The 23184-nt window shown below is 47.5% G+C and overlaps 1 non-coding gene across 1 annotated transcript; it reads left to right on the forward strand.

Annotated features, from left to right (window-relative positions):
- The first annotated feature begins 11066 nt into the window (after positions 1 to 11066).
- Positions 11067 to 11139, forward strand: TRNAE-UUC (transfer RNA glutamic acid (anticodon UUC)). The gene has a single exon. It is a non-coding gene; the product is annotated as a tRNA-Glu (tRNA).
- Positions 11140 to 23184: the final 12045 nt, after the last annotated feature.

The following is a 23184-nucleotide window of genomic DNA, read 5'->3' on the forward strand; positions in this document are numbered from 1 at the left end:
CCTGGAAGAAATGGACAAATTTTTAGAAAGGTATAACCTTCCAAGAGAGAACCAGGAAGAAATACAAAACATGAACAGACCAATCACAAGTAATGAAATTGAAACTGTGATTAAAAATTTTCCAACAAACAAAAGTCCAGGAGCAGATGGCTTCACAGTTGAATTCTATCAAACATTTAGAGAAGAGCTAACACCCATCCTTCTTGAACTCTTCCAAAAAATTGCAGAGGAAGGAAACTCCCAAACTCAGTCCACCGTCATCCTGATACCAAAATCAGACAAAGGTACTACAAAAAAAGAAAATTACAGACCTGTATCACTGATAAATATAGATGCAAAAATCCTCAACAAAATACTAGCAAACAGAATTCAATAACACATTGAAAGAATCATATAACATGATCAAGTGGGATTTATCCCAGGGATGCAAAGATTCTTCAATATATACAAATCAATCGATGTGATACACCATATTAATAGATTAAGGAATAAAAACCATATGATCATCTCAATAGATGCAGAAAACACTTTTGACAAACTTCAAAACACATTTATGATAAAAACTCTACAGAAGTGGGCATAGAGGGAACCTACCTCAACATAATAAAGGCCATATATGACAAACCCACAGCAAACATCATTCTCAATGGTGAAAAACTGAAAGCATTTCCTCTAAGATCAGGGACAAGACAAGGATGTCCACTCTCACCACTATTATTCAACATAGTTTTGGAAATCCTAGCCACGGCAATCAGAGAAGAAAAAGAAATAAAAGGAATACAAATTGGAAAAGAAGAAGTAAAAGTGTCACTGTTTGCAGATGACACGACACTATACATAGATAATCCTAAAGTTGCCACCAGAAAACTACTAGAGTTAATCAATGAATTTGGTGAAGTTGCAGGATACAAAATTAATGCACAGAAATCTCTCACATTCCTATACACTAACAACAAAAGATCAGAAAGAGAAATTAAGGATACAATCCCATTCACCATTGCAACAAAAAAAATAAAATACCTAGGAATAAACCTACCTAAGGAGGTAAAAGACCTGTACTCAGAAAACTATAAGACACTTTGGAAAGAAATCAAAGGTGACACAGATGGAGATATATATATACCATGTTCTTGGATTGGAAGAATCAATATTGTGAAAATGACTATACTACCCAAAGCAATCTACAGATTCAATGCAATCCCTATCAAATTACCAATGGCATTTTTCACAGAACTAAAACAAAAAATCTTAAAATTTGTATGGAGACACAAAAGTCCCCAAATAGCCAAAGCAATCTTGAGATAATAATAATAATAATGTATCAATATTGGCTTATCAATTGTAGCAAATATATTGGCTTATCAGTTGTAACCCTAACCTAAGACGGTAATAAAGTGAGAAACTGTGTGTCGGGAGATAGGGTATATGAGACTCTACTTTCTGCACAATTTTTCTGTAAACCTGAAACTGCTCTTGAAAATAAAGTCTATTAATTAAAAAAAAAATAAGCAAAGTCAAAGACAAAAAATATTTGCAACTTTTATCACAAAGGACTAATGTATAGTCAAAAAAAAGGGAAAGGGACTAACAATATGAATGAAAAAAATGGCAAAAGATACAACAGCTAATTCACAAAAAATAAATGCAAAAGTCCTTTAAACACATGAAGAGATCCTAGACTCCATTCAAGTAAAAGAGATGCAAATTAAAACTATCCCGTGATACTATTTCTCACGTATCAGACTGGTAAATATTCATAAATATGACAAGCACTCTGACCAGAGGCCGTGGGGAAGAGGCATTTGCATACACTGCTGTTAAAAATGCAAACCAGTACGTCTAGGAAAGGGAATTTGCAATGCCTACTGAAATCCCACGTGCATTTTCCTTTGACTCAGTAATCCCACTTCTAGAAATCTATCCCAGAGACATTGGAAAGAAAAGCGACACAGTGTTTGTGCAAGGCATGGTAGCATTATGCATGATACCAAAACCTTGGAAACAACCCAAATATCCATCCACAGACTGAATAAAATGAGGTGTACACCTTCATGAAGCACTATACGTGGCACTGTAAAAAGTCACAAGGAAGATCTCTAAGTATGGATATGGAGAGATCTCCTACATATTGTTAGGTGAAAAAAAAAATCAAGGTGCAGAAGAGTATCTGTAGTATACCATCTTTGGGGCTTATCTTTTCAAAAAGAAACAATGGAAGGATAAAGAAAATGAATACAAAAAGCTTGTCTGGGGGAAGGTGGGATTGGGTGAGTGAAACAAGAACAGAAGCTAGACTTCCTGAGATGTACCTTGTTTCATAGTTTTCACTTTGGGGTCATGTGAGTGTTTACATAAATAAACACAAAATTATTAACACGCATCCCCATTTTCCTGGTTCCAGGTCACTGCACACTGCTGTGACAAACATCCTTACATGTCGGACCCTTCATTTCTATGGAATTCTAGAGGTCATGTGTTTTTTAACTTTACATTATGGAATTCTCAAGCATACAGACATAGAAAAAATGTATAACAAACCTAACGTACATTAAACAGCTGGCAGAACCTCACACAGAAAGCATGACTCTGTGGCTTTTCAATTCAGTATTCTGATTGTGTATACCTGGTGGAATATGCCTTAAAGACACGAAAGAACAACAAAATAATTGGAAACTGGCCATGGGAGCCAAAACCTGAAAGGCTCCCACTGATTTAAGTGGGAGCAATTTGAGCATTTAAAAGAATAATGAATGCAATGGATTGAAACCCATGAAATATATAAAATCCATGAATTCATAATTATACTGAAAAAAATTGGTCGCCGAGAGTATGAGGGTGTCATTTATTCTGTCTTTCCTATACAGACTGTATTCAGGAAAGCCAAAAAAGTTCATGAGGGAAAGTTTATTTTCCTAGAATTCCAGCCAATCATTTCAGAAGGAATGACAGAGCTAGAAAATCACCATCTGTGACATCTAATGGAACGATGCCTCTAGGCTGTGTCATTAGTCCGTGTTTAGACCAGTCGGTGGAAGGCTGGTGGATGACTCCATCATGGAGTGATCAGACTGACACGCTCTGAACCCACTGGTCAATATTAGCTACCTCTGGGGTTTGCATATGTAGATTATGTGTCTGGGTGAACACACAGGCCTATGGAGTCTGTGCATATAGACAAGCATGGGAAAAGACAACGCTGGGTCAGCAGCCTACTGGGTGGGGAATCTGGATGGGGCAGTCCCATTGTGCAAAGCTCTGTCATGTGTGCATGAAGAAAGGCGTAAGTCACCAGAGCACGTACCATGGGCTCCGCTCAGAAAACTCCACATGGAAAAGCCTCCCGTGTTCCCAGCACAGCCTCACCCCAAGGGCCCTGGCTGCACAGACCATGGGCTGAGTCCTGAGGCTCTACAACAGGAGGAGGGGACGCCAATACAAATGGTTAATGCTTGGAGCAGATACGTTTCTGCAGGATTTTATTACAAAGTCTGGTTCACCAGGAACTGGCACCACACTCAGGCCCTGAGGAGAGGAAAATCCCGGACAGACGGACCCCAGAGGGGGCCAGACCGGGGGAGGAGAGACGGGGGGGCAAACTGAGTCAGCTCAGGCACTGGTCAACTACAAGGGCTCTTCAGGACCTACTGGGAATTATCCGAGCGCCCAGTAAGCCCTGATGGAAGGGTGCGTTCTTACCACATGTCTCCAGGGGTTAAATGCACAGGCTGGAGAAGGGAGGGCATAAAGGGAGCGGGGCTGCTCCTGGATGTAAGAAAGTGACCACCCAGGGCCGTGTCTGCTCGGATGGGCCCTGGAAGACAGGTGAGTCTTGATCCAACACTATTCCTTAGAGTTTAGATTCACAATATGGTGGCTCTGATCTGAATTCCAGCAAAATGAGTTAGTTCCTTGAGCACCAAAAATCTCATTGTAAGGTGGTCTAGAGATGAGAAGCCCCTGTACACAATAATGCAGAGATGGTACAAGGTCCAGATCTATTTACATCTGTCTTCAGAATTTAACGCTTTGGCAAGATGATACATATGTAAGTGCTCCGTAAACTGCAGGGCACTGTACAACTATCGGCACCTCTGCTACAGGATGCCTTGGACTTTTAACTTGGTGAAAGAGACCGGCGTGAATAAAAACGTTGGTGCTTTCCTAATGTCAGTCTCTAAGTTCCAGCCAGCTATGCCATTTCAGATGGCTGAAATTTAATGCAAGTGAACATGAGATCAAGCCTGAAGGAAGGATGCAGAGAGAGGAAACAGGGTGGGGAAGAGACCACGATGAGGGACCTCAGAGCTTTCCCGGAGGTGCTGAAATGGGAAATAATTAACCTTTGGAAAGCCTGCAAGGTGACCTGGTATCTTCTGCCCCTGCCCCGCTGCCCAGGCTGGAAGGTTAATTAGTTTGCCCTGCACGGAAGGGCCAGGCCTAAAATTTAGAAGCACTGGCTGGACGCCTCACGTGCCCTCCTCCTGAGCAGAAGTCAGCGAGGGGGGTGCTCTCTCCATGGGGTTGACCCACCCACAGGGGCAGAGCTCACCCCACCCCAGTCCTCATCCCCTCCATTACCCCCGGGGGCCACCCGAGGGCGCTCCTGTGGTGTTCTGCCAGTGGTGCCTACCATTTGTCCTCCTGCCACGGACATCAGTTGGTGCCACTCTGGGGCCAGTGCTATTTTCTGGCCACGGTCTCGTCAGTGTCACCACCCTCCCTTGCAGACACCCGAATTCTGAGAGGAAGCTGCCGTTTACCAGGGAAGAGGCCTTGCCCTCTGGGCCAGCTGGCTCTGTGACCTGGCGGCCCTGCCAGGATGCATCCTCCCCACTCCAAAGGAGGCTCCAAAGGTGAAGGAATCTGTCAGAACTTGTTTTTCTGTGATAATTAGTGCTCTGGTTTCCAGTTGTGTTAAATGGGGTACTTGAGTCCTTGCCTCACCGGGAGCTGGAAAAAGAACTCTCCATTTTCTCCGCTTGTCCTTCAACAACTACGATTTTCCACTCTGGAAGCAAAATAGAGTCACCTAGGGTGCTTTAAAAAATACTCATGGAGGTCCCACCCCCAGGCCAATTAAATCAGAATTTCTCAGGGTGCGACGCTGGCATCAGTATTTTTTAATACACCCCAAGTATTCTCGTGTGGAGCCAGGGTTGAGAACCACTGAGGGGAAAATACACCAACAGCCCTGATAACGCAGCGCCAGATGTGCGGTTCCAATACTTGTTCAGGACTCGTCAAGACTGCCCTTCATTTCCTGGAGTGGCTATTCTCAGGCTCCCAAATCTGCCTGGCCTCTGACCTGCCCGGCACAAGATCCAGCCTCCAGTGCGCTGAATCCAACTCCAGATGCCAGGCCAGCCCAGTCTCCGGACCCAACCTGTGGTCTGGTTTCTGGAGCATCAGAAGCAGCGCCAGGCAGGCTCCAGACAAAGCCAGCCCCACACGCCCCTCATCAGGCCCTTCCCTGCTCCTCCCCCTCTGCATGGGGTCTCCGGCCAAAACACGGATGCACACTTGGCCCCTCGCTCTTTGACAACGTGGACATGCCCGGCCCCAGGTTCTCGTCACCCCCAATGTCTGCGGCAACGCTGGCTGGGGCCGTGCTGGTGAGGAGAACACAGAGCACCTCCAGGATGGGGCCTTGGCCCCATTCCTGTTGCCCACTGGCTGCTCCGGACCCAGCCCAGGCTGGGGTGTGTGTACAGGAGCTGTCCCGGGGGTGAGAGCTGCCATGAGGATGCTTGTTACCAGCCTCCTGCCGACAGCCCCGGACCCCCAGCATCGTCTGCCAGTCCAGCCCAGTCCTGGGCTCCACAGCTCCAATGTGCCACTGCCGGTGACACCTGCTTGAACCAGTACAAGTTCTAGGAGTAACAGCTCATGGTGCTGAGTCAGACTCATCCAGGTGAGCCCTGACCTGATCAATTCGGGAATCACCAATCCAAGGACACAACGAGGGCACTCCCAGGCTGGACCTCCTGGCTCCCCGCAGAGCTCCCTGCTGTTGTTTCTGAGAGCAATCAAGTATCGGAAAGGCCCTGTTACAGGTTCAATTGTGTCTCCCACAAATTCCTATGTCCAAGTAATAACCTTCAGTACTTCAGAACGTGATCTCACTTAGAAACAGTTGGTGCTGATGTAATTAGTTACGATGAGGTCATGCTGTGGACTCAACCTAATATGGCTGGTGTCCTTCTACAAAGAGGGATATTTAGACACAGACACAGAGGGAGAAGGCCATGTGATGACAAAGGTAGAGATTAGAGTGACACAGCTGTAAACCAAGGAGCACCAGGGATTGCCAGGAGCCACTGGAAAGAGGTGGGAAGCAAGGATGGAGCCTCCCCTGCAGGTTTCAGAGGGAGTGTGGCCCTGCCGACACCTCATTTCAGATTTCTAGACTCCAGATCCACGAAAAAATGAGTTTCTGTTGTTTTAAGTCACCCAGTTTGTGAAACTTCATCAGGGCAGGTCTAGGAAATGAAGACAAGAGGTAAACTCAGGCCTGGTTTTTCAGTTTCTCCTCCGAGTGAGTTTCTACAGGTTAGGATGCTTGCACATGTAACAACCAAAACCCACTCTGACTGGTTTAGACAACAAAGGGGATTTGTTCTATATATCCAGCTGCTTGATAAAAAGAGATCTGCGTGCTGACAATAATCATCAGATGACTATATGAACACGGAGAATTACACAGGGGGACTTGTGTTACTGAGGTTGGGGTGTGGGTACAGCTTTATCATCTCAGACAGAAGACTCTTTCCTCTGAAAATGTGCATTCAACTTACTTCATGGGTTTCCTAGAACAAAACCATTCTTTACATTTGTAGATTGGAAGGGGATTTAGTATTGGAGTCATCCTCAAAAATGACACACTGGCTTTAGCCTCTTGAGACAAAAGTCTCCCAGCAGGTTTTAGAATCCAGTATGTTCTACCAAGATTTCAAAACTCTTAGAGCTGTATTGTAGCCAGGGCAGCAACCACTCTGTGTGTGTGTGTGTGTGTGTGTGTGTGTGTGTGTGTGTGTGTGTGTGACAGTTAATAAGCCTTTGATAGAATAGTCTGAATTTGCCCTCAAACAGTAATTCTCCAGTTCCTTTTCTGATTTATTTCTCGAGCACCATCACCGAGCTCTACCCAGGTGGGACAGTATCTGGAGGCAAAGCATTCCTCAGCACGAGTTCACCACAGGGCTGTAAACATGCAAATTCTCAGGAGTCCAGACACCAGATATCCCAGCCCTGCACACACCGGTGCTGTCAGAGAGAGAACTACAGATTCTTGCTTGAGTTTCTCCAGCAAGGGAACAAAAGCCACAAAGAGTGCTGGACACTTTGCTCAATCCTGTGGGCACGTGTTATACGCTAATTGATGCTTTTGCCACCTGGCAGTGCGCTGTTTTGAGCAATTGTATGTCTATAGGAAATAATAAAGTGATTCATTTTTATCTTGAAAACGTCAATAGTTAACATACATTCTATCAATATTGCCTTTTGTCCCCAGCTTCTGCCTCCAATATTTTTTTTTTTTTGCAGTACGCGGGCCTCTCACTGCTGTGGCCTCTCCCATTGCAAAGCACAGGCTCTGGACGCGCAGGCTCAGCGGCCATGGCTCACGGGCCCAGCCGCTCCGCGGCATGTGGGATCTTCCCGGACTGGGGCACGAACCTGTGTCCCCTGCATTGGCAGGTGGACTCTCAACCACTGTGCCACCAGGGAAGCCCTGCCTCCAATATTTAATTGTAATGTATTGTAGTTGCAACAAGTTGAATCAACTGAGATTGAAAAATGAGATGTAAAAAAAAAAAAAGTGGAAAAACATATCCTTTGCGGTCAATATTCATCTTGCAAAGGGTTTTTTTCTATAAGGAAGCCTGCCAAGAGCGGGAAAGACAATGAAGACAGAAAGTGATTCACTGAATCAGCAGCTTCAGAGAGGAGACAGAACTGGCCCTTGTACTTGGCAAAGAGAAGAGAGTCAAGAGGTTGGCTGGAAGCCCCGGAAATGCATCCTGTGAGACAAAGAGAGGGGTGTGTGTGACCACGCAGTGGTCAGGAGGATGGGGTGGATGCCACACTGCCGGGGGAGGGAGAGGTGCCCCCAGCCTCCTAGGACATGACCTCCGCCCTCCCACACCTTGGCTCCCATCAGGGCCCCTTCCCTTTCCTGGAAGTCAATGTTCCCTTTATGTCAACAACCTCTCCGTGACCTTAATATTCTCCACCCACCAGGCTTCTGCTTGGGTTGTCCCAGAAGTGACCTTTTGGTCAGAAACTCCTCAGTAAGAAGATTGGATCCATGGGGTCACTCACCTGGGACTCCTGGCACTTAGTTCACCAGACTAAGAAAGCTGAGGCTAGAAGATGTTGTCAAACAAAATCTCCCTAGACTTTCTCCAGAAATCATGTCCTTGAATTATCCCAAGCATTTTTTTTTTTTTGGCTGTGTTGGGTCTTCGTTGCTGCGCACAGGCTTTCTCTAGTTGCGACGAGCAGAGGCTATTCTTCGTTGCGGTGAGCGGGCTTCTCATTGCGGTGGCTTTTCTTGTTGTGGAGCACGGGCTCTAGGTGCGTGGGCTTCAGTAGTTGTGGCTTGTGGGCTCAGTAGTTGTGGCTCATGGGCTCAGTGGTTGTGGCTCGTGGGATCTAGAGCGCAGGCTCAGTAGTTGTGGCGCACAGGCTTAGTTGCTCCGCAGCTTGTGGGATCTTCCCAGACCAGGGCTCGAACCCGTGTCCCCTGCATTGGCAGGCGGATTCTTAACCACTGCACCACCAGCAAAGTCCCCAAGCATTTTGTAATCCCACCTCGACCTTCCAAAACGTCTCAGTGAAGGAGGAGGAAGTCATTTATGTGTCCGTTGGACATTTGTTATTGTCACCTGCCACCTGTGGGCCTGGTACTTTGGGTCGTATTTGGGATACTTCATGAAGACAGGCAAGTTTCTACTCTCATGAAGCTTACAACATAATGAAGGGTTGCTGAACAAAGGAATACACAAACTCCTTTCAGTATTGACAAAGGATATGAAGAAATTAAAATGCAGCCATGCAGTACAAGGGTGACTTCGAAGGGGCCACCTTAGTGTGGGTGGTCAAGAAGAGCCTTCTGAGGGGATATCTGAGCCAAGATCAGAACAGAGAAGGAGGCAGACATGAGACCATCTAAGGAAGAGGATATAATGGATCTAAGTGGGAAGATGCTCATCTTGTTCAGCAGGAAGGAAGCCAGTGTGAAGTGACTGGTGACTCTCAACAGAGGCGATTTTTCCCACCAGGGGATACTGGACAATTGTGTTGCCACACTGGGGGAGGGTGCTCCTGGCAGCTAGTGGGTAGGGGTGGAGATGACTCTAAACATCCTATAGTGCACAGGGCAGCTGCCCATGATGAAGAATTATCTGGACCAAAATGTCACTGGTGCTGAGGTTAGAGGGTGAACTCGAGTGTAAGAGTGGCAAAGGTGGGCAGGGAGGTGATGGGGCCGTATTGGGCTGTGCAGCCCTCATGAGGAGTTGGGGTCACTCTAGAATGATGGAGCCCACTGGAGGCTGCTCCTCTGGAGCCCGGCATGGTCTTCTCTCTTGCACTGATGGTTCTGGTGGAAAACTGACAGGAGTGGTACCACAACAGACCCTCATATAGAAGCCCAAACAAGAGAGAAGGGTGGCTCCGATGAGCAGGGGAGATGCAGAGACATGGATGGTTTGGGGATACACTCTCAAGATGAAACAGACAGCTCTGTTGGTGAACTGGCTTGTGTGCAGCGGTGGGGGAAAGAGGAATCAAGCATGATTCCTGAGATGTTCGCTGGAGCAACTGGATGGTTACTTGTGACATTTTTGTAACAAGAAAGACTAAGAGAGGATTCTTTTGCGGTAAAAAACCAGAAATTGTTTTTGGATGGGATGAGTTTGTGACACTTATTGAACACCCACATGCAGAGATACGGCAGACAGTGGGCCATCACCATATAGATGGTATTTAAAGTAGATAAGATACACTAAAATCCATCAATTGTGTGCCGGTTTATAGTGGACTACTTAAAACAGTAATACTAACTTCAATATCAAAGGGGAAAAAAAAAAGGAACATTTTTCCCTCTTGCAGTTTGCATAGAAAAAGTTGGTTAAGCTCTAACAATATATGATTCTTGGAAGAATAATTTTTTTAAAAGAGGCAGGACAATGTGAACTAAGAAGATGTTGACAAATACAGAATGAACCAGCAAAAGAGTTAAGAATCAGGGCTCACAGAACTTGAACTTCTTTGTGGCACCCCAACTTCACTTTCCTGATTCAATTGTCCCCCTGGTGGGGTTGCTGTTATCCCACTTCTCCGTGAGTCACCTCCCAAGCATCCACAAGGACCACTGAAGAAAGTGCCCCTCTGTGAAGCCATCTCTGTTCCTGACCCGAGTGGCTGCTCTTTTCTGTGCATTTGAGACACCTGAAATCCAGTCCTTCCCACAAGCCAGGCCTATGTTAATGTCATATCCTCTCATTGAGTGCTATGACTATGTACTATGAACCCCAGTTTGCAGACCAAGTAACTAAAGCACTGGGAGGTGAAATTCCCAAGGTCACTCAGCTAGTCAGAGGCAGAGTCAGGATCTGAACTCAAGGCTGTCTACTCCAGAACTCCTGCTCCTATTATTTTTTCAGTGACTGTTTTCCTCCACTAGACTTTCAAGTCCTTAAAGAACAAATCAAGCCACACTGGGTTCACGGTGAATACCAAGTGTCCTAGGTTTGCAAAGTGCCCCATATTTGGAAGTAGTCTTGATATTTGAAATTCTACCGTGAAATCACAGCTACAAGTTTCCGTCTCTAGGCATTTACAACTCAGGCCACTGAAATCTGCTATAAACCACCAGTCACTAAAGGAACACTTTGCAGAGAGGAAAAGTAAAAATCTTGATTTTTCTTCTTGAAGCTGAGATGCTTATTTAAAAAGCAGCCCAAAGCTGTATCAGAATTTACTCTTTACTGAATTTCCTTTCTTTTTCCAGGAAGAAAAAAAATATATCACTTTCCCCTTTTGTAGCAGGTTCTATGGGGAATTCCCTGGTGGTCCAGTGGTTAGGACTCGGCACTTTCACTGCCGAGGCCCCGGGTTCTATCCCTGGTCAGGGAACTAAGATCCTGCAAGCCACACAGTATGGCCAAAAATAAAACATAATGATAATAAATAAATTGTAGCAGGTGCTCTGACCTCACCACTGTCCTCCCTCAGACAACACTGCCCCACCCACTGACCTTCACCATCATTATGGGGCTGCATTTACTCTACAACTGGAAACCAAGGCATATCTTCCTACAATGCAGACAGTAACAGCTTAGGTCCCTACCTCTTGCTCCAACTGTTCATAAATTTTAAGCAGGATAATAGCAAAGATGTTCACTGCAGTGTTATTTAAAACAGCAAATAGCTAGAAACCATCCAAATGACCACCATTATTGATGTAGTTGATCAAATTGTGATACATTCACCTAACAGAATATTACCAGCTTTTTAAAATGTTTACTACGAATTTTTATTAACAAGGGAAGATGATCACCACATAATTGGAAAAAAAAGGATACTGAATATAACATAAGCACAATGTGTATTAAAAGTGGCACTTACAAGATTCCTGAAACACTGCCTTGTTACCTCACCACCATCCAATCAGAAGAAAGTCACACACCCTGCAGCCCTCACCCCAAATTTTGCCTATTAAAAAGTTCTCCCTAAAAACTATCAGAGAGTTAGGGTTTTTTGAGCCCGAGCCACCCATTTTCCTTGGTTGCCCCTGCAATAAACCTTTCTCTGCTCAGAAAAAAAAAAAAAAAAAAAAAAAAAAGTGGTACATAGACAAAAGACTAGAAAGAAATAAAACAATGGCAATGTATTAATGGGATCATGGCCAGCTTTTTTCCTCATTAAGCTTCCTAACTTTTCCAGCTTTTTGTGTGCATTATCTTCTAGTCAGAAAAAGACATTATTGGTTATATTTTAAAATGTATCTGTGGCTTCTGGGGTGACAGAAGCCTTTGTTCCATTTCTGGCACCTTTCTAAAGACGGTTAGTCATTTCTAGTGCTGAAAAGGAAGGGTACCAATTAAAAAGCCCACAAGGTGTTTGCAAAGTTGGTGCATTCTTTTATGCATAAAAATGTGTTGAAAGAATATTATGTGCTAGGTGCAGGGCAAGTCCTGAGATACAGATATTAGTAAGGCAAGGTCTCCCCTTCAAGGAGCTTACAAGATGCCCATTTAAAATCTTAGACTGTGTAAAGAAAGGTGGACCCAAATCCTTAAAGGTGAATACATTTCTATTATCATCATTTAAAAAACCTACCTAGTGACTTAAACAATCAACCAAGAGTGACAACCTAAATGGGGGTCCCAAATATTGATATGTGTTGCAAATCTATCCCCTAACCTTCCGAAGGTCTGGCTGTAATCCCTCCTTTCCCTCTCCAGTACCCTCCACAGGAAGGTAATGCAACACACCAGAAATTCCCCGAATACGGTTTGTGCTCAAGTCTTACCTCAGAGTTATATTTCCTCCTCCTATAAAAAGTAGCTCCCTATCCATAAATTGCATCGTACTCGACAGACCTTTCCTTTTGCGGTCATGAGACCTCTCCCATGCTGTCATCTGGTTTGTGACATCCTGGATCCTCCCCAAGTACAGACCAGCCTGTCCCCTTGCTCTCCTGGGCAGTCCCTCTTCACTAAGGCAGCGAGAACACAATTCTGTCTAGTGACAGATCCACAGACACACCCTCCCCCCCAAAACTCCAACAAAGACAACAAAAAAACCCCAAAGCCCTCTTCCTTATCTTTTTAAGCTAAATTTTGCAAGATCAGATCCATCTAGCATGAAAAGGTCCCAAACTATCCAAAGTGCTGACGATCCCTGAAGCACTCCCAGTGAGACAGGCAGTTAAATGCAATGGAAAACTGCTACTTGCCCTAAACTCAAACTTTTGTTTCATTAAGGGTTAATCAGGGGGGGATTAATCTCCTGCCATAGTGCTGTCCTGGGAGCAGTAATGACAGAGCTGGAAAGGACCCAAGGTTGCTGTGTTCACAGCCTTCCTGTTACAAACTGAGGTCCCCAGAGCCCAAGGGACTTGCCTGAATTCCCACTGTTGGGTCAGAGCCAGCAGGCACCTGGCTCTTATTCTCACAGAGGGCTCAGTCCCAGGGTTTCAAACTTTTACTTCTCACAGAAAAACAAAGGTGCAGCCTGCAGTATGTGTGTGTGCTTGTGCGTGCGCGTGTGTATTAATACATTACATACATGTACCACATGGTGAAGGTGGTCTCATCCACGAAATGGTTAAAAAATGGTGATAAGAGACAGTTGGGAGCCAGCCAGGCTGCTCTGACACCTCCTGGCGGTGACCTGACCTGGGGCTGATCCTTGGAACCCTCTGAGCCTCAGCTTCCTGTGTAAATGAGGATTATAATAGTCTTCACCTCCCAGGGCTATTGTCAAGATTAAGCCAACCACTAAAGTAAAGCAAGTGTCCGACACTTCTTTAAAGCCGTGTATGAATTTAACTCTCACAACTTTCAGAAATGCAAACAAACAGAAAGGGAAATTCTGACATTTTCTTCCCACACCCAGTGGTTCCTCTGGCGCATCCCAGGGCTGAACACACGCCCCTGGGGAGACCACACTGTCCTCCATGCTACCTCCCCAGCTGGCACTGGCCAGAAACGCACCTCCTCACAAGGCTTTGCACTGGCGCTCGTGTCCCTCTGGCGCCAGCTTTGTCCACACACCTTCCCCTGGGGCCCAGCGGTGGTCCCAGTGGAATATTATGCAACCAGGCCACAAGCATTTCATCTGCTGGGAAGAGTCCTGCTCCCTGAGAAAACCCCCGAACGGTGGCTGTTCCAATCTGTCTTCGGCTCATGTCATGTGAAGAATGACATGAGAGAAGCAAATTCCCAATGCTGCTCACCGTGGTGACAATGGCTGAGATTCATTAAAGGCATAAATCAGCTCATTATCCAGACTGCGGTTTCCACTTGGTTTTGGATAATTTACTTAATATTTATTGATCACTGAGGATGTGAAATGGCCTGTCCTGGGCCAAATAAGCAATTTAAAATAGAGAGATACAGGGGAATGCCTAACCACGGCCAAAGTCATCCGTCCCTAGGAAATTCACAAACACACCCTGGGCAGGTGACCCTGGAGTGGGTGGGTGGGAGCAGCTCACCAGGCACCTCTCACAGCGCCAAGGAACTCTATTAAGTTCAACCAGAGGAAATGTGGGGATGCAGCCAATGTCTACTACACCCAAACATATGAAAAGGGTTCCACCTCATACCTGTGTCAACGCGCTGCCGCTTGAAGGGCCAACAGCAGGACTCAAACAGGGAAGGGGTCTCTCCGCACAGAAGGGAAGGGACTCTCTGCAGACCAGCGAAACCGTAGTGCCCCGCGCCACCATGCAGCTCCTGCCAATAGCTGAATTAACACGAGTCATGTTCACCAATCCAGGGAGGAAAGTAACATTTTGCTGAGTATCAAAAACTCGTAGTTAGTTCTGGTTCTCACTCCGTCAGAGAGATCAGCACGGCGGGCACCCTTGAATTTCTTTCTCACAACCCTGGGTAAAAGCGCTGCAAAACAGAAGGAGAGGAGGAAATAAATCAATCCACACGCCCAAAGCCACCCAGAGGAAGGCTGCATTTCGGCCCTGGCTTAAAAAGCTCTTCCCTCCAGCTCTCAAGTCCCCGGAGCCAGGCAGGAGTCAGCGGCTCCCACACGTGGAGGCTGAGCGGACCTCCTGGGAGTCTCTTGGGGAGAGTGGGTGATAATCCTGAACTTCCGGTGATTCTCCTCCTCCCGCCGCCGCCCACACACCTCAGTCTCAGGGGCCTGGGGAAGAGTGACTCCCTGTCCAGTAGAGGCCGAGTCCCTGTGCTGCTCAAAAGCCACCCAGGCCAGTCCCGACTCAGGGACACAGCGCTGGGGCCACAAATTCCCAATCAAAACCCCGGACCCCAACCGTGACCAGTGTGAGAGGACTTACAGGAGGCAGTTTCCAAATGTTTGAAATCAGGCGCATTGGGATTTTCGTCCATTACTGGGTGGACATTTACGGTGGTTGCAACGCACGGGAAACGAAGGTATGGGGCCCAGAGGCCGCGGCGCGAGCCGCACAGGTGCGCGTCGGCGGCTGGAGGGCTCAGGCCGAGGGGACGGCGCCTGAGCGTGAGGACCCTTGAGAAACTGTTTACTAAGCACCTGCCTTGTGCCAACCTCCTGGAAGACGAGAGCTCTCTCAAGCCCCTGGCCTTGGCGGAGGTCTGCGGCCTCACCTCACACCCTCCAGGCCTGGGTTCCCGACCTCTAACCACGCAGCCCCAGGACCCGTCTTGCAGGGCGGCGCCAGCGCTCTCTCGCGAGAGTCTGAGAGGACACACTGAGCATGCGCAGCCCGCGCCCCGCCCCCTCAGGAGCCGTGTTCTCAGCTTCCTCCCCGCCCCCAGGGGGCGCTCTCTGCCCCAGAGCCCTGAGGGCTTCCGCCTCCGCCTAGCGGCTGACTGCTGAGGGGTTTCCGTAGTCGGAAGCCCCCTCATACAGGGACACAGCCCTCATTCTCTACTGTCAGCATTAAGCAGTGAAGTTGACCTTTCTGCCCCTGCTGCTTATTGCTGTCTTATTTCGCCTTTGGTTCAGAGCCGGGGCAAGGAGGAGGGAAGCTGATATGGGCCACTCCTCTAATATCCCAACACTCTAGGTCCCCACCCCGGGGTTTTGACCTTGCAGTTTCCTCTGCTTGAAATTCTCTGCCTCCAGATCTTAATTGTCTTCTTTTCATCAGGTTTTAGGTCAAATATCATTCTTGATTCCATTTTCCTCTTCTGTTTTTTTCACTTTTCTTTTTTACATCTGAAATAATCATGTTCATTTTTAAAGATTTGCTTATTCATTGTCCATCTCCTCCACCAGGAGGTTTTAGGAAGTAGAACTGACAGGACTTGGTGACCGAAGACAGGCTCTGCCAGCGTCGGGCTTGCAGGAGGTGCAGGTTTGAGGTACGTTGGGTTTGTGGCGCCTGAGTCCTGCGAGGGAGGTGTCCAGGAGGCGGTGTGGACATGGGCGGGGCGGGGGGGACGATGAGCGCCCCCTGGACGAGCCTTGAGTGAGAGTGAGAGGTGAAGGGAGGAGTGCGGAACCCAACTCTTAGGATCTGGCAGAAGAGCCGGCAAAATGTGGCGGAGAAGCAGCAGTTATAGCCGGCTCAAAGGCCAAGCAAGAGGGCTGGGGGCCAAAGTGGAGAGGTTGAACAAGGCAGTGATCGGCTGTGGCAGCTGCTGCAACGTCCAGCCCCATCCTCCCTCCCACCACGGTGACCGTGGTGAGCAGCACCCAGACCAGGGCAGCTGAATGGCCAGGAGGGAGGGCGTGAATGGGGAGGAGGGGCGAGGGGCAGAGGCCAGGACCGAAGGGATGGAGGCGGCTGGAAGTTGCAAACAGTAGGCAGGGTGCCCATCTGCATGAACCAGTGATTTTATTTCTGGCCCAGCTGGAAGCGAAAAGGAAGTCAGGGATTTCCAGTGGAGGCCAAGGGACCCATCTTCAACCCTGGATGTGGAGAGCCTTGTGCCTCCACAAGTGAGTGAGGCCCATCCTCAGTGTGCTGGAGTGGAGGGGAAAAGGCTGCAAACATTTTTTTTTTTTTTAAACAAATGGGCATGTTTATCTCAGGTATGGTACCAGGGGATGGGTTGCAGAAAAGGAATTAAACGTGAAGCAGAGGGAGCTCTGAGGTCAGCGTGCTAGAGAAAACTGCTGTGTCCATCTTCCACAGGTGTGTAGAATTCGAAGTTGCTCAAAATAAAACCCTGCCTATTGGAGAAAAACAGCTAGGAAATGGTTTTGATGGGCAGAGCAAAGGAGCATTGGTCTTTCTGTTCTTTTCCGTCCCAAGAGTGAGTCTTCAAAGCTCTGTAAAAGCAGGCCCAGGGTCCGTCTGCTCTGTCCTTGCACCCTCTGCGCTCAGCACACTTGGAAGAGGCTCTGTTTGTGGCAAGGCTTCTAGGGTAGAAGCGGTCAAGGTTATTACTGGCTCTCCATTGCAGGAAGGAATCGGAGCTGGGCATTAATGAGGAACAGCTGGTGGCAGGTGGGCCCTTCCCCCTTCTTTGTTCATTGGAGGTGGGAAGTCAGTAGCATCCCTCAGGAAGTCACGACAGAAACGTTTGAAGGCCACTGGTGGACAGGAAGAACTCACAGTGCTGGATCTCAGTGACCACCCTGCGGGGCTGGGATTTAAAGAGAATGCCGAGCTTGGGGTTGGTCCTTTGCGACCTCACACCTGGAGACCCACCCCGTCTCCCTGCATTCTTGGTTATGTGGGTCTCTGCAGTAGTAGCGTCATCTTTTTAAAAATTTATTTATTTTTGGCTGCATTGGGTCTTCGTTGCCGCGCACGGGCTTTCTCTTGTTGGGGCGAGCGGGGGCTACTCTTGGTGGCGATGAGTGGGCTTCTCACTGCGGTGGCTTCTCTTGTTGCGGAGCACAGGCTCTAGGTGTGCGGGCTTCAGTAGATGTGGCACACGGGCTCAGTAGTTGTGGCTCGCGGACTCTAGAGCGCAGGCTCAGTAGTTGTGGCGCACAGGCTTAAGTTGCGCTGCAGCATGTGGGATCTTCCCAGACCAGGGCTTGAACCCATGTTCTCTGCATTGGGAGGCGGATTCTTAACCACTGCGCCACCAGGGATGCCGAGTAGTAGCACCTTTTAAAATGTGCTTTGTTTTTCTTCCTTGTGGGCCTCTCACTGTGCTCCACCAACCCCGGCACTTCTGCACAGAGTGGGGACTCAACTTCTGCCTGTAGATGGTCAACAGTTTATGAAGGAGGTTAGAGAGCCTCCATCTTTGGAAGAAAGAAAATTCTACTCAGCAGAGCAACAGTTTGGATTCTGCCTAGAATTGGGCACTGGGTGAACTCTCGAGATCATTCCTGCCCCACGATGCTCAGACTGGATGGAAATGGACAGGAGAGGCACCACTGTGGTCACACAGGTGGGCTTGGGCTTTCCTGCCCATGGCCCTTTCTTTCCCCAACACTCAGCATCTCATCCCTTAGAACATGTGTTGGTAACAGAAAAGGAGTGAAGACAAAACCCAACACGTTGTAATCGAAGGAATATCACGATGAGATTTTAAATTTGAAAGCTGGAGGACTCAAAAATGTTTACATGAAGGGTATATGCCAATTATATGCAGACAGCATTGAAATACATGCCCAATGAAGTTTCCAGGAAAAAAGTCCTGTGGGTTTACCTGTGAGAGATGGTGGTTTCAGCTCCTGAGGAAAAAGTGTGGGTGATTGTGCTTAGGATAAGCAGGGGTGGGCCACATTTCAATGAACTATCTTTAACCTACTGAAACGCTCTAGGAAAAGGAGTATTTGAGTAGTTCTTAAGATGCATTGTAGACCATCAAACAAACAAAAGACTTTATTTTGCATGCATGATTTATTCCTGGGTTACAGGGCAATTTCTGTTAAGTGGAAAACTGACTTAAGAACCTCCAGATGGGACTTCCCTGGCGGTCCAGTGGTTAAGACTTCACCTTCCAATGCAGGGGGTGCGGGTTCGATCCCTGGTTGGGAAGCTAAGATCCCACATGCTTCGGGGTCAAATAAACCAAACCATAAAACAGAAGCAACATTGTAACAAGTTCAATAGACTTTAAAAATGGTCCACATCAAAAAAAAAAAAAAAAAAAAAAAAAAAGAGCCTCCAAATGTTAACTGCAAAGCAGTTTTCTTAAAGACTCAGAAAGGGAAATGACCTGTACATGAGTTCAGGAAAAGGCAACGGCTGGAGTTGCGCCATTTGGGAAAATGATCTTAGTTGCCATTTCAACTTTCTTCCAATAGATAAGATTAGGAATTAGGGGGAAGTTCAGTTTATTGGAATAAGACCTAAGAAATAGTAATGACTAGAAAGTACTTGAAATTTCAGCCTGAAGCCAGTTTTACTTCCACGGCTTTAGAAGAAGAGAGGAATGACAGTGCGAGAAGTTCTAGTCATAAGCAGACGGGAGAAAGTTCTCCGCGTGTTCTGCCATTCCCCCTCTGAACAGGATAGAACATTGTGTTTCTGATTTAGAAGAAAATGGAAGGACTAATGAACTGGAGCCCAACAAAAGCAGCACTTGTTTATGGGTCCTTAAATTCAGGGCAGGGGACAGCGTGGCTTTCTACTTTACCACACAGCCTGAAAAGTGGAAGGCGGCCTCGGGGACCCCTTGGGCCCTTTCTTCCTGTCAAGGTTCAACCTTAGTCTTCTAGAAGGCAGGGGGCAACATGTAGGGCCTGTAGTCTGCCCTCAACTGGCTGAGACCAAGACCTCAGGAGGTCAGCACAGCCACCGTGGCACCCAAGCCCCGCTGCATTTGTGGTCCTGGGCAGCGGACCCAGAGCTGAGCACACTGGTGGCTCTGGCTGGTGCTTCCTAAACGCGTGGCGTGAATGGACATGGTGGATCGGGTGGGTGTGAGGTTGGCTGTGGAGCTTGCTTCCTATCTCTCACCCAAAGCTTCGTCTGCTAGGTGTAGTTCCTGCTTTGTTACTGATCAGGGCAGTGGATCTGCCAAGCTAAGTCTGAACTTGGTTGCGATTTTGGTAAAGGTGGGGTGAGGGGACAACCTTGAGAGCCATCTTTCAAAGACGCAGCAATAGGAATCAGTTCACAACAGGTGAACAACAATAGGGAAATAAAGTTTGCACAGATCCATTTGCACAAAATGCATTTTGGGGGGATGAACTGAAAGCAAAAGAAATTCAATGGCAAGAAATGAGGAAAACCTATTTTTTCTACCATGACATCATCCCTCCCTCCTGTAACAGTTCCAACAGATGTTTCCTAGGAGTTTTTGGTTTTTTTTCCTCTCTGGGAGTTTTCAACTTAAAGAACTACTTTTTCTGTGTTCCCAATTATTTTCTATCTGACCACCCTTAGTTCTTTACTTACAACAATGACAATACTTCCACTTACATAAGGCTTTACTATCTACAAATTACGTGGTTTGATCACTGGGGAGGAAGGGAGGGCAGATACCACATTGTACAAAAACCCCACACTGTCCAAAAATTCTATTTCCTGACGTGTCCAAGTGAATTCAAAGTGCCTTCTGAGGAGTGTTCGCATGGGAATTGTGCTTTGTCCTCGTTGGGCAGTGCCAGCAATGAGCTGATGTTGTCCTATTAGATCCAAGGCATATTAGGGGGTTTTTATTTATTCTTCCCTACGGGGAATGGAGAATTGGATGTTGGAGACTGACTTCCTCTCTCCCAGGTCGATGCTGTGATTCCGGCTACACATCTTGATATGTCTGCACGTCAGTGTCCCTAATATTTCTCTGACTACTTAATAGTGCTGGAGATTGCTTTCTGTCAGGTGTCTAGGAATGAAAGTAACTGAAACTTTCTTTTGGAAGAGGGGCAGGAGAAAGACCAAGAGTCATGCCCATTTCCACCCAAAATCTAATCTCACCAGCAGGTGGTGCTGTGACAAAAGCAATCTAGAGAAACCAGGTCAGATTGGGAGTCGGGGCTCCTGAGCCTGGCCCTGGTGCCCTCCGGAAAGCCACTATTCCGTGGGCACACACGTGGCAGCCTGTGGCTGATCCAACACCAAGCAACCTCCAGGGCCCTCGGTAGGGAGCTCTGAGTCTATTAGCAAGGCTGCGAGCCCCGTCAGAGCTTCCAGCCTCTTACCCACCCACCCGCCAGCCCTCTCCCAATTCGCTGGCCTTCCCAGCAGGAAGGACAGTGTGGGGCGGGGCTGGGGGATGCCCTTCCCCCTCATGCTCACCCTGGAGATCCCGTGGCTTTGAGGAATCTTCAATTAAGCAGTTCACAGTTTTATAAGCAGTTCTGCATACATTATTAGATGCTTCCTTGCTGAGAAGTCAAAAGAAACTCCTCCTCAGGCAATAACTGGGAGACTCCTAAGCAAGAGCAAGGAGGCCTAGAAGTAGGTCTCCGCGTCTTTAGCCGCTTAACATGTGCTCATCTCTTACTTTTGACCCACATGCCTATTTACCCCAAGCTTCCAAAGGGCAGTTTTGTCCTTTATCTCCATAGTGCCTTATATGCGGCGTGTGCTCAATGTGACTTAATGGTCTAAGAAGCAAGCAAGCGCTGAACTCGCGGCCTTAGGAAAACAGCAGCGCCAAGCCTGTGCCCCTTCTCCCAGTCGGCCACACACGTTAGGACGTGAGCTGAGCCCCCACTTGGGACTTGCTGGTCCCAGCAGCTGTCCCTGGCACAAGCAGTTGCTGTGGGACCCATCGTGGACTCCTCAAATTATTGCTGCCTCTGTTGGCCATGCTCAGGGCAGAAGTGTTGGTGGCTCCTCTGGAAGGGAGCTGCTGTGGAATCGGATTCGCACTGACCATCTGGGCAGGCCCCGCTCCAGGCAACAGGTGAGCCCTGTCCACAGGGGATTTAAGCACCGAGGAGGCCAGAGAGCCAGCCCAGATCTTCTGTAGTGACTATGGCACTGGGGTGAAAACCCAGAGCCTTCCAAGTCTGCTCCGATCCACCTGGAGCAGAGGGACGACAGGGCAGCAAGGTGCTGCTGAGTGGGGCTGGGCGCAGGGACCCTCAGATGGTTTTGTTCCGGCTCTAGAGCAGAGAGCTCTGCCCGGGCTTGGGCAGTCTAGTTCCTTGGTCACTGGGTCCCTTATGGGCTGAGAGGAACTCAATCTCCTTCCACAGCCTTAGTGGTTTTCTAAGTACACAGTGTACAAGTAGCCTGACACGGAATGAAGAACGGACGTCACCAAGACAAGGGGGGGGGTCCTCTGATCTGACCACCCAGCGAGGGGATGGACAGCCCATTACCGAGTCTACAAGAAAGACTAGTTGCCATGTCCTGTCACTGAACCAGCGAGGTACCACTGGAGGGTAGACCTGAAGAAGGAAAACCATTCTACCTGGGAAGCTAGTCCACATGAGACAAGAGAGAAGACCCACAGCATCTCCAAAACATGGTTCACAAGATGCAGGGTCGGCGGGGAGGGGTGGGGCACTAGAGTCTGTAAATGGGGCTAGTAAGTCAGCTAGGAATACGGGATTTCCTAGTGGACCCCACTGCACTGACATTACTTCTGCTAGGGGTAGAGAGCGAGGCAACCAGCTCCGGTGTACATTGTTAATCAACCATACTCCAATTTTTATAAAAAGATCTATTAACATGTTCAGGTGATTGAGGGGGCCTTGAGAGACCTGGAAACCAACTTGGCTTTGTGGGAGTTTTCCAGGGATCTCCTCTATGCAACCTCATCTATTCCCCTTTTACCGTCTACCCTACACAATAACAAGAAGAAATAGAAAGGCTGTAAGACCAGCTACGCGTATTGTTAACCACAGGGTTGATTTCACTACGTTCGTTCAATGTAGGTTAGCCTGTTGGGTATTTTCCCTTAAAAAAAAATCAAAGTCGGAAATATCTGATGACCCCAAAGTTACATGCATTCATTCCAAACCCAAGCTGGGTGGGATCATCTGCAAGACACATCTGGCTCTTGAGACAAAAGCAGATGGGTCCAATACTTGTAAATTTTATATTTATTATAACAAAAATGACATGTTCATTTGTGCATTCTGCTTTAATATAACTCTTGGTATGTAAATGATCTAACTGAATTCTATACAGTCATGCTGATTGTGGCAGCAGTAAGGAACACAATTAAAAAGTATCTACAAAAGAGGCTGGGTGGAAACAGGAGAGGAAGAAAAAGGGTCAGAGGCCCCTCGGGTGCAGGTTCGTTTCCAGTGGCCTAAGGTCCACCTTATTTGAACAGCAATGCTCTCAGCAATGCTCGGGCTGATCATTCAATGAATTAAAAAGGTGGGGGGATGAGGGGGTGTGGGCAGGAAGGTGTGTCAGAGGGGGAGGGGAGGGAAGTCAGTTGTTTAGTCCCTTATGCCAAAACTACAAAACATGTGAAGCATCACTATACAACACTGAGCTATTTACAATAGAAATTTTTCAATCAACTGTTCTCTCAGAGAAAATTAGTGAATCCAGTGACTTAGGTCACCTGACAGAGTAAAGCAACTCCTAGGAGTTAGTCTCCATATTCTACAAATGTCTATCATTTTCAAGACAAAAAAAAAAAAAAAAAAAAAAAAAGAGGCAAA

The sequence above is a fragment of the Neophocaena asiaeorientalis genome, unplaced genomic scaffold (genome assembly GCF_003031525.2).
Source record: "Neophocaena asiaeorientalis asiaeorientalis breed wild unplaced genomic scaffold, Neophocaena_asiaeorientalis_V1.1 scaffold124, whole genome shotgun sequence".
Classification (NCBI taxonomy): Eukaryota; Metazoa; Chordata; class Mammalia; order Artiodactyla; family Phocoenidae; genus Neophocaena; species Neophocaena asiaeorientalis.